General features: G+C 40.9%; 1 protein-coding gene across 1 annotated transcript in view; it reads left to right on the top strand.

Annotated features, from left to right (window-relative positions):
• SCAPER (S-phase cyclin A-associated protein in the ER) overlaps window positions 1-10,826 on the top strand; it is a 466,531-nt gene that overhangs the window by 355,563 nt on the left and 100,142 nt on the right. The gene's annotated exons all lie outside the window — the stretch shown is intronic.

The raw sequence follows: 10,826 nt of genomic DNA, 5'->3' as shown, positions 1-10,826 counted from the left end.
TCCATGACACAGGGCCTCAACATCTCAGTACTTTGCGGTCCCCAACAGATGGACTCAAGTGTGGCAACAGTAGTGAGGTTGGCCCAGGACTGGGCAGTGTTCCGTTCTGCTGCGCATGTCATGATTTAATCTCTCTAAACACTGACTGTAGGATCAGCACTGGACTGCAAACCACAAGGTCAGCAGTTTAAACCCACCAGCTGCTCCTCAGAAACTTTTTTCAGAGTCACTATGAGTTGGAACCAACTTGACAGCACAAACAACAACAAAAATTGGCTGTCTTGTCTAAAAGTAGGAATACCCACCGACTGTCCTGAGAGAGTTGTATGGGTGTTGTTATGACAGCACCTAACAACAACAACCAACGTTAGCTATCATGTCTAACAGTAGGTATAACAGCACTACTGTCCTGGGTATGTAGTTTGGGTGTTGTGTGGCTGAGGTCATCTGGGTGAAGCTGTTACCCTAGTATCTCCCATTGTTAAATGCTCACTGACTGTTAGCTATTACTATTTTTGTCATTACTTCCTCTTCTACCGTATTATTATTGCTGCTGTTGTTCAATACTGTTACTATAAGAAAAATTCCTGTACAATGGCAGTAGCTGTTGCTTTCTGGAAGAATCAGAGGCATTAAGAACAGGTTCAGTGCTCGTGCAACACACTAGCACACCATGGTGGTGTCAGAGAAGCCAAGTGGGGAGCTGGGATTTTCATCTCCATCCAGTAGTCATGAGCCCCTAACCCTGGGGTTTCTCCTCTCCTTCTTACCAGGATGCTATGTGAAGAGCCAGGGGGGATGCTAGGACTTGCACCACTTTTCTGTGATAAAAAGTCTTCTCCCACCCACCCAGTTCTGGGTACAGTGTCAGTGGAGGCCCCATGGAAAGCAGTAACAAGGCACCTCTTTCTCTCAAAGCCAGGATGGTATCAGCAGAGAACTACTGAACAACCTGACTGCCCCACTCAGTAATAACAGGGACACCCATGCCTCCACCCCTGGGTGTCAATAAAGGCCAAGTAGGGAACCTGTACTTCCACCCCTACTGGCAGTAACCAAAGTGGCAGTGCCTCTCCTCCCCACATTAACACAAATACCCGAGAATCAAACCGGATGCCATCAATCAGTTCTGACCCATAGTGACCCCACTTGTTGAAGAGGGGGAGAATTGTACTCCATAGGGGCTTCAAAAGTGTGACTGCTCAGAAGTAGATCTCCAGCCTTTCTTCTAAAACACACAATTTCTATCAAGTCCAGTCTCATGACATGAAACCTAAAATGTAAGGATACAATTGAGAATCACCTGTAATACTAAAAATGTTTAAAGCTCAACTTGAATGACAAAAGACCTGTCAAAAGTTGTTGCAGTCATTTCACGTAGATTTCAAAACAGCCACCAGAAAACTGGAGGGGTTGCGGGGGCAGGATTGTTAAAAAAACAACAGGCTGACACAGGCCGGGCAGTGTGTTTCGTCCTGTGGTGCCTGTGCATGCACAATACTGTCTCTGTGGGTCAGAACTGACTCAATAGTGCCGAACAACAAGGTCAAGGAGCCAAAAGAGAGTGTCATTGAGAAACTGGGACATTCAAAAGCATCTGTATATACTGGAGAATTCACTTTAAGACAAAACACATGTCCAGAAAAGACCTGAGAAAATCCTCACCTTTCATCTTGGACTAATCTCTAGGCGCAGTATAAACTTAGTGTCCCAGAACAAAGCCAGTCTACACAGGCTGCAAGATGTGCTGGGGCTTTTCCTAGTGGTTTTCTTTTGTTTGCTTGTTTTTTCTTTTTATCTTCTCTTGTTTTAAGGAAATCTCCATCCGAATAGTAGTTGAACACACAACCTAAGGAGCAGTGAGTACACCTATTAAGTCTTTGCAAAATAATTTGGAAAGTCCACTATACTAACAGCACAGAAGAGAAAGAGAAGGAAGGCGTGAGGAGCAAAGGAACAAACGCGGAAAATGGAAGAGAATATAATCCCATTATAGTGTTCGCATGTCCCATTTTCAGCAAAAGGCATACAGAGAAACAGGAAAGAAGGAAAGTGAAGTTACAAATAAAGGAAAATAAAGTCCATTGAAAGAAGGAAAATAAAGTGAGATATACCATCCCTGAGGAAGCCAGGACATTGGACTACCAAGATAAAGACTTTAAAACAACTGTTAAATATGCTCAGAGAGCTAAAGGAAAATACAAACGAACTAAAGAAATCAGGAAAACACACTAAGCAAAATGAGAATATCAGTAAACAGATGTACATTACAAAAAGGAATCAAATGGAACTTTTAGACCTGAAAAGTACAATTACTGAAATGAGAATTTTACTAGAGGGGTTCATTAGTATATTTGAAGTAACAGAAGAATCGCTATAATATTTGTAGCCAATACTACAGAAACCCTGTTCAGGTTTGATATGAGTCGGAATTGACTTGACAGTACTTAATAGTAACACATTATTAGAATAGGAGTCCTACTGTGACACTGTTGGATGTGTATGGACTCCTAACCACAAGGTCAGCAGTTAAAAACCCATCAATCACTCCTTGGAACCCCTTTACAGGATCACTGTGAGTCAGAACTTACTCGATGACACTTCGCAGCAACAACATATTGGAATAGACATATGGTAGACGATTACATTGTCACTAAGTTAATGTTGTTAAATAATTCACGTGGAAAGAAAATATATGTTGTTGGGTGCCTTTGAGTCGGCTCAGACTCCTAGCTACCCTATTCACAACAGAATGAAACACCACCTGGCCCTACGCCATCCTCACAATTGTTATGTTTGAGCCTACTGTTGCTGCCACTATGTCAGTCCATCTTGGTCGAGGGTCTTTCTCTTTTTCTTTGATCCTCTACTTTTTTAAGTATAATGCCAAATTTGAAGGAGGGGGCATTTCACTTTAAATTGGATAGAGATCCAGTAGAAATGAAGGAATGAGGCATGAAGCTACATGAGGGAAGGGCTTTCCAGGCAGAAGGAATGGCAGAGAGAGTCAAACAGACAGTGAGCATGTATTCAATAGAGTGAGCTAATTAGGGACAGGGGCCTCCTTAGTCATTGTGAGATTTGGGGTTTTTACTTTGTACCCAAAGCCAGAGAGGGTTTTGAGCAGAGGACTTATATGATCTGTTATTAATAATAAAACTTTCCAAACATCTTGACTACTAAAGCGTTCCAGTAGTGCCATGGGTTAAGTAGTGCACTGCTAGACAAAGGGTCAGAGGTTCGAACCCACCCAGCCACTTGAAGGGGGAAAGATGAAGTAGTCTGCTTTTGTAAAGATTCTAGCCTCAGAAACTTTATGGGACAGTTCTCCTCTGTCCTATAGAGCCTCTCGGAGTCCAAATCAACTTCGTGACAGTGAGTTTGATTTGGTTTGCGTTGGATACTAAGGCATATACTGTAAAGTTTGTTAGGATTTTAGTTACATAAAATATGTAAACATGTAGAAGAAATATGACAGATAAGATCTTTGGAATAAATTGCAATGTAATGTTGTACTTTTACTTACGGGATTAAAATGAAGAGGAAAAAAAAATACTACGTTGAAAAAAACTATTAGCTGTTTCTATGTAATTTCCTATTATACATCCAAGACAAGTAAATCACCAGAGTAAATATATTTCATCCATTCTACTTGTATGCGTAATACAAAATGAAAATGGCAAAGACACTGTGCATGTCTAAATAAAAGTTTAGCTTTAGGAAAGAAAATGGTGCCAACAATCAATGTAGGAACCCTGTGTCTCCTATTGGAGCCTTTCCACAGATTTTGTCTGCTTTTTCTGTACTCTGATACCATCTTAACAGAAGTTTTCTAAACCATATCTTGCTAGTTGTATAGAATTACCACCTGGCCGTGGCGATGTACAACAAGCACTGGACTGCTGACCCACAAGGGTGACAGTCAAACCCACCAGCTGCCCTTCAGAAACAACCCTGTACAGGGTCACTATAAGGCAGAACCAGCTTGACAGCACTTAACAACAGCAATAACGAATTTAATTTTTTCTCTTATGCTTTAGAAGGATAGATTTATACTACTCATAAAAGCTTCTTTTTGTATTATGAAAAAGACTGTAGAAAGTGTTTGAGACCTTTTTGATGGTAAGAGGTAGTGGGTTAAAAAAAAAAAGAATATGAGCTTGACTTCTAAAAGTGATAATGACTTTTAATTTTGGTAAAACCACTTTGCCTCAGGGCTTAGTTCTGTAAATCCTGAGTTTCCCCTTGGAGTGGATTTAGAGAATAAGCATAGTACTTACTCCAGCCCAGACACTTTCTATATTCACAACAAAGTGTCTTTCTCCTATGGGCCTTGGTTTCCCCAGATGTAAAATGAAAATATTTGACTGTAAGGTTCTTTTTAGATCTAAAACTATATGAAATGATCTACAAATTTTAAGGTCAAATGTATTTTGAGGGAAAGGGAAATTTTTGCAATGTGATTTATGTACAAGAAATCATCGTGAAATTTGGTGCTACTCTAATAAGATATTGACTGCACCAGTATAGTCTAAAGAAATCTAAAAGTCTAAAAAAGGTCCCCATTGATGATAAATAGTACTTTTAGATTTCTGCTCCATGGGCAACACACTGAGAAGAGCCACATGCTGCATAGCTTCATCTTTTCCCAGACCTGGCATGGTACACGCCAGCAGCTGGTAATTACACTGTTGCACATGGAAAGGTGACCTTCCCCTGCCCTCCACAGACCACCCAGCCAGGTTTGGTGTTTCAGACTTGGTTTGCACACCTTTCCTAAAGCACAGGCGCTTCGGGTTGCTTTGTGCCCTTCGCCCACAGCTGTGCCTAAGGGAAGTTCAAAATCAACTGTTGGTCTGTACACAGATATCAGAGCTCTAGGTGTGTATTCCATCTATTAAGTGTCCCCAAAGAGCAGTGCTATCCAACTGGACAAAAGACAACAGAACACTGTACTGCTTTGAATAGAATATCCTTTACAATGGAGATGTCTCCTCCTAATAGTTTCTTCTTATCAAGTCTCATCTGGAAGACTAGAAAGAACCTTTTTGTCTTGCTAAAGTAAAGTTTCTCCTTACCTTAATTTTGGCATTTTTGAAATTCTCTCCTAGGTGAAACATGGGCTTCCTGCTATAAATCATTGCTATAAAATCATTTAAAACCACAAAAGATAAATCTGTGCAAAGGAATAAGGAGAATCTGTATGTGTATCCCGTTGAATAAAATGACATCCTGCTGAGAGAGATGGGGGGGAGGGGGAGAGAGAGAGAGAGAGCTTCACCAATGGTTAAAGGCAGAAGAGCACTCTAGTATCTGCAGTCCAAGGACCAGTACCAAATGAGGGAATTAGAAAGAAAGAAAAACCATTTAAAATATGGTGAGGTGACGGAATTGAATGTGAGGCTCCTTGAGATTCTCAGAGAACAGGATCATGTTGAGACAGTAAACCTGTTTGGTAGAGTGAGGGCCTCTAGGGCAGGTCCGAGGTCCCATCACAGCATGCCTAACCAGGGAGCTGGCCTCCTGTAGACCTGAGAGTTCTTTGCATATTTGTTTGATTGTCACAGAAGATTTTCAGTGTGTGTACTTTATGAGAAACTGACAAAATGTTTCTAAAATTAAGCACAAAACTTCAAAGAAACCATAAATCAAAAGTTATAAGCAGAGAATAAAAGGACTGTGAAAATGTGTCTGATTTACATTGACCTGATTTTCTTAAGGCTGATGAAGATCTAACATTTGGTCCCCAAACCACTAGTTTCTTAATAATAAAATAAGGATAATTTCACCTAGAATTACCACTAAAATGTATCCCCTTAAATATTTTCTTATTTGTGCCAAAATAAAGCAGAAGTTATAGAAAACTGTTGTTGTTGTTGTTAAATGCCATTGAGTTGATTCCATCTCATAGCAACCATGTATAGGGTTTCCGAGGAGCAGCTGGTGGGTGTGAACTGCCAACTGTGTGATTCGCAGTCGAGTGCTGATCCTACAGCGCCACACCAGGAGCATGTTGTTGTTGTTAGGTGCCATCGAGTCGGTACCGACCCATAGTGACCTTTTATGCACAGCAGAACGAAACACTGCCCAATCCTGGGCCAACCACACTACTGTTGTCACGCTTGAGTCCATCAGTGCCACCACTTTGCCAATCCATCTCGTTGGGGGTCTTCCTCTTTTTCTCTGACCCTCCACCTTACCAAACATGATATCCTTCTCCAGTGACTGGTCCCTCCTGACAATATGTCCGAAGTATGAGAGACAAAGTTTGGCCATCTTGGTCTCCAAGGAGCACTCTGGCTGCACTTGTTCCAAAATGGATCTATTGGTTCTTTTGGCAGCCCATGGCACTTTCAATATTCTCCTCCAACACCATAACTCAAAAGCTTCAATTCTACAGTCTTCCTTATTTATTGTCCAACTTTCACATGCATATGAGGTTACTGAAAATACCATGACTTGGGTCAGGTGCACCTTAGTCCTCAAGCTGACATCTTTGCTCTTCAACACTTTAAAAAGGTCTTTTGCAGCACATTTGCCTAATGCAATATGTCGTTTGATTTCTTGACTGTTGCTTCTGTGCATGTTGATAGTTGATCCAAGAAGAATGAAGTCCTTGACAACTTCAATCTTTTCTCCATTGATAAGAATGTTGTTTATTGGTCCAGTGGTGAGGATTTTTGTTTTCTTGACATTGAGATGTAATCCATACTGAAGGGTGTGCTCTTTGATCTTCATCAGTAAATGTTTTAAGTCCTCTTCACTTTCAGCAAGCAAGGGTGTATCATCTGTATATCGCAGGATGTTAATGAGACTTCCTCCAATCCTGATGCCACGTTTTTCTTCATAGAACCCAGCTTCTTGGATAATTTGTTCAGCATACAGTTTGAATAAATATGGTGAAAGAATACAACCCTGTCGTATACCTTTCTTAACTTCAAACCATTCAGTGTTCCCATGTTCTGTTCGAACAACTGCCTCTTGGTCCATGTACAGATTCCTCATGAGCACAATTAAGTGTTCTGGAATACCCATACTTCGCAGTGTTGTCCATAGATTGTCATGATCCACACAATCGAAAGCCTTTGCATAGTCAGTAAAACACAGGTAAACATCTTTCTGATATTCTTTGCGTCAGCCAGCATCCATCAGACATCAGCAATGATATCCCTCATTCCACGGCATCTTCTGAATCTGGCTTGAATCTCTGGAAATTCTCTGTTAATGTATGATTGTAGCCGTTTCTGTATTACCTACTGTAAAACTTTACTCACATGGGATATCAAAGAGATTGTCCGATGATTCATGTTTGGTAAAGTAGAGGGGAAGTGGAAAAGACAAAGATCTTTAAGGAGATGAATGGACACGCTGGCTACAACAATGAGTTTAAACACAGCATCGACTGTGAGGATGGCACAGGATTGAACAGGGTTTTGTTCTGTTGTACACCAGGTCATTATGTGTCGGAACCAACTCAACGGCACCTAGCCACGACAGAAGGGAGAACGAAAACCAACATTTAGTGCTGCTGTTGTTAAGTGAGGTTGAGCCGGTTCCAACTCACAGCATTAGATCCAAAACTTCTTGTAAGTGTAGTGGGTTAAGAGTTAGTTGGGCTGTTTAACTGCAACTAGAAAGAGTAATATAAGTGAGCTTTTGTAGAGTTCCTGTGGTTTGGTTTGGTTTTGTAATGGAAAGAACATCAGAAAGGCAATGTTTGGCCTATGAATGATATTCAGCTCACTCTACTGAGACAAGAGTTCTCCAAAATCCTCAGTGAAAAGGAGTCAGAATGGACTCTTGGGTCTAATGTGTGGTGGCAGTGGTTATGTGCTGTGGAGTCAGTTCCAACTCACAGTGATCCTGTATAGAGTTTCCAAGTCTGTAAATCTTTACAAGAACAAAAATCTCATCTTTCTTCCACAGTGCAGCTGGTAGATTCAAACTGCTGGCCTTGCAGTTAACATCCCAACTCTTAGTCCACTACACTATAAGAAGCTTTTTTGGATCTAATGCTGTGAGTTGGAACCAGCTCAATGGCACTTAAGAACAACAGCACTAAATGTTGGTTTTCATTCTCCCCTCTGTTGTCGTTAGGTGCCGTTGAGTCGGTTCCGACTTGTAATGACCCGATGTACAACAGAACAAAACCCTGTCTAATCCTGTGCCATCCTCGCAGTCGTTGCTATGTTTGAATCCATTGATGTCCATTCATCTCCTTGAAGATCTTTGTCTTTTCTACTTCCCCTCTACTTTACCAACATGATATCCTTCTCTAGGGGACTGGTCCCTCCTGATAACACTGAAGTGCGTGAAATGAAATCTCACCATCCTCCCTTCTAAGGAGCATTCTGGCTGTGCTTCTTCCAAGACAGATTTGTTTGTTCTTTGGGAAGTCTGTGGTTGATTGAGTATTCATCATGAGCACCGTCTTTCAAAGGCATGTAATCTTGTTCTGTCTTCTTGTACGTTGTGAGCTTTTGTATGCACGTAAGGTGATTCAAAATACTGTAACTTGAGTCAGATGCACCTTAGGTCCTCCATTGATATCTTTGCTCTTTAACATTTTAAAGAATTCTTTTGCAGCAGATTTGCCCAGTGCAATATGGTTTCTTGACTGCTGCTTCCTTGGGTGTTGATTGTGAACCCAAGCAAAATTAAGCCTTTTAATAAGAGAGGCTCATAATTTAAAACCTTTTCATGCACCATAGGTTGTTCTTTGGAACATAAACTATACTGATTTGGAGTAAATAATAATTTTATAAGAAATAGAGCTATCACCATATTGCAATTCATTTTGAATCCTTTTGTCTTTCTTTGTCCTTGTAGAATCGTTGTCACATTTTGGTACCATCAATGTGCCTACTGCTAAATTGGCCACTACTTTGTCCTTTTAATTTGTTCTTTCTTTTCTCTTACAAGGCAAGAAATCACAGCTTAGTACAGTTATTGATAATTACAAGAGTCAGTGGTGGCGATGGCGGTGGTTGTATGCTATCGAGTTGGTTCCAACTCCTAGCAACCCCACATAGGTTTTCCAAAGCTGTAAATCTTTATGGGAGCAGAAAGCCTGGTCTTTCTCCCAAGTCAGCAGGGTCTAAATAAAAGCCTGAAGGTGATCAGCTTATTAGTATATGTATATGGTAGACATTCAATTGTTAGATGAATGAATAACATTAAGTTCTTCTGATTGCTGTTTGATTCTCAGCTGTATTCTTAAAAGATGCAATTACTGGATAAAATACTTGTAGATAAATGAAAGATTGCTAAATCCATGCCTATATGCATAATGCTTTATTTGAAATCCTTCATGACAAACAGCAGCACAGAAGTCATGAAAAGGATATGAAAATGTGTGATGAATGAAGAACACTGGCATTACCCAGAACTGCATTACTTAAATCCTTTCTGTAATGAGCAAAAGAAAAACAAATTTCTATCTCTAGTGGATTTATTGAGATAATTTTCAAGCGTGACAGATCGAACACATGCATCTACTTTCTCCAAACACATGCATCTGAGACCCCCATTAGTATTATAGTCCATAGATTAAGTCAGAAGCTCAAAAAAGACAAAGAGAATGAGGAAAAAATTATAGCAAATACTCCTTAATCTGGAAAGCAGATAATTGAGATGCTATTGGCCTGAAATTTAAAAACTGCCTAGGAGGAGGAAGAATGCCAGAAGATTCAAGAATTAGAGTTAACCGGTGTTTCAGAACATAAGGCTGCAAGTGATGCTGAAAAGAGAGAGGGGTTGGAAGTTTAAATCAGGAGCAGTTTAGACCCTTTTACCTGTACAGCCTGAGTCCTGGTGTGGCGCTGTGGGTTAATGTACCAGGCTGCAAAGCCATTTGATCTGTAAGGTTGGTGGTTCAAGCTCACCAGTTGCTCATTGGAAACCCTATACAGGGTTGCTATGGGTCGGAATCGACTCGACAGTACTTAACAACAACCTGTACAGCCATGTGACGGATATTGAATGAAAGTTACTCAGGACACAAGTCCATAAGGCACAGCTGAAAGTCAGAATGTCATACACACACAACATGACTAGGTGAAAATCTGTTCTCTGAACAGTGAGGTACTCAACCCCCTTCTCTGAACTTTAGAGAATATTGGCAGGCTGCATTATATACCCTAGGCTTGAAAAGTAAGAGGCTAGATGCAGCCTTTACTATTTCCTTGGGTTTCCATAATAAAGTACCACAAACTGTGTGGCTGATAGCAAGAAATTTGTTTTCTCATGGTTCTGGAGGCTAGTAGGCCAAATTCAGGGACTCAGTGAGGCCATGTGCTCTGTGAAGGCTCTAGGGGCAGGGGAAGACTTTTGTTGTCTCTCCCACCTTCTGGTAGCCCCCAGCTTCTTTGACTTTCTCTCTCTGAGTCTCTTTTTCTCTTTTATAAGATGCCACTAAGATTGAATTTGGACCCAACCAGTAGAGTTAACAGATAGCAACTCTAGTTCCAAATAAGGACACACCCACAAATACTAGGACTCCAGCATAACTTTTGGGAGGACATGATTCAGTCCTGGTCTGGGACTGTAGGATAAACACTGGACCCCTAACCACAAGGTTGGTGGTTCAGACTCACCAGCTGCTCCTTGGAAGCCCTATGCAGGGGCGCTTTGAGTCAGAACTGACTCTCCGGCGCTTACCAACAGCATTGCAATCCATATTGTTGTTGTTAGGTACTGTCATGTTGATTTTCAGTTCACAGTAACTCAATATGACAGAGTAGAACTTCTCCATAAGGTTTTCTAGGGAGTCCTGGTGTGACGCTGTGGGTTAATGGACTACACTGCAAAGCCGTTTGAACTCTGCA

Source organism: Chrysochloris asiatica, unplaced genomic scaffold (assembly GCF_000296735.1).
Source record: "Chrysochloris asiatica unplaced genomic scaffold, ChrAsi1.0 scaffold00092, whole genome shotgun sequence".
NCBI lineage: Eukaryota > Metazoa > Chordata > Mammalia > Afrosoricida > Chrysochloridae > Chrysochloris > Chrysochloris asiatica.
This window is presented reverse-complemented; position numbering and strand designations above follow the sequence as displayed.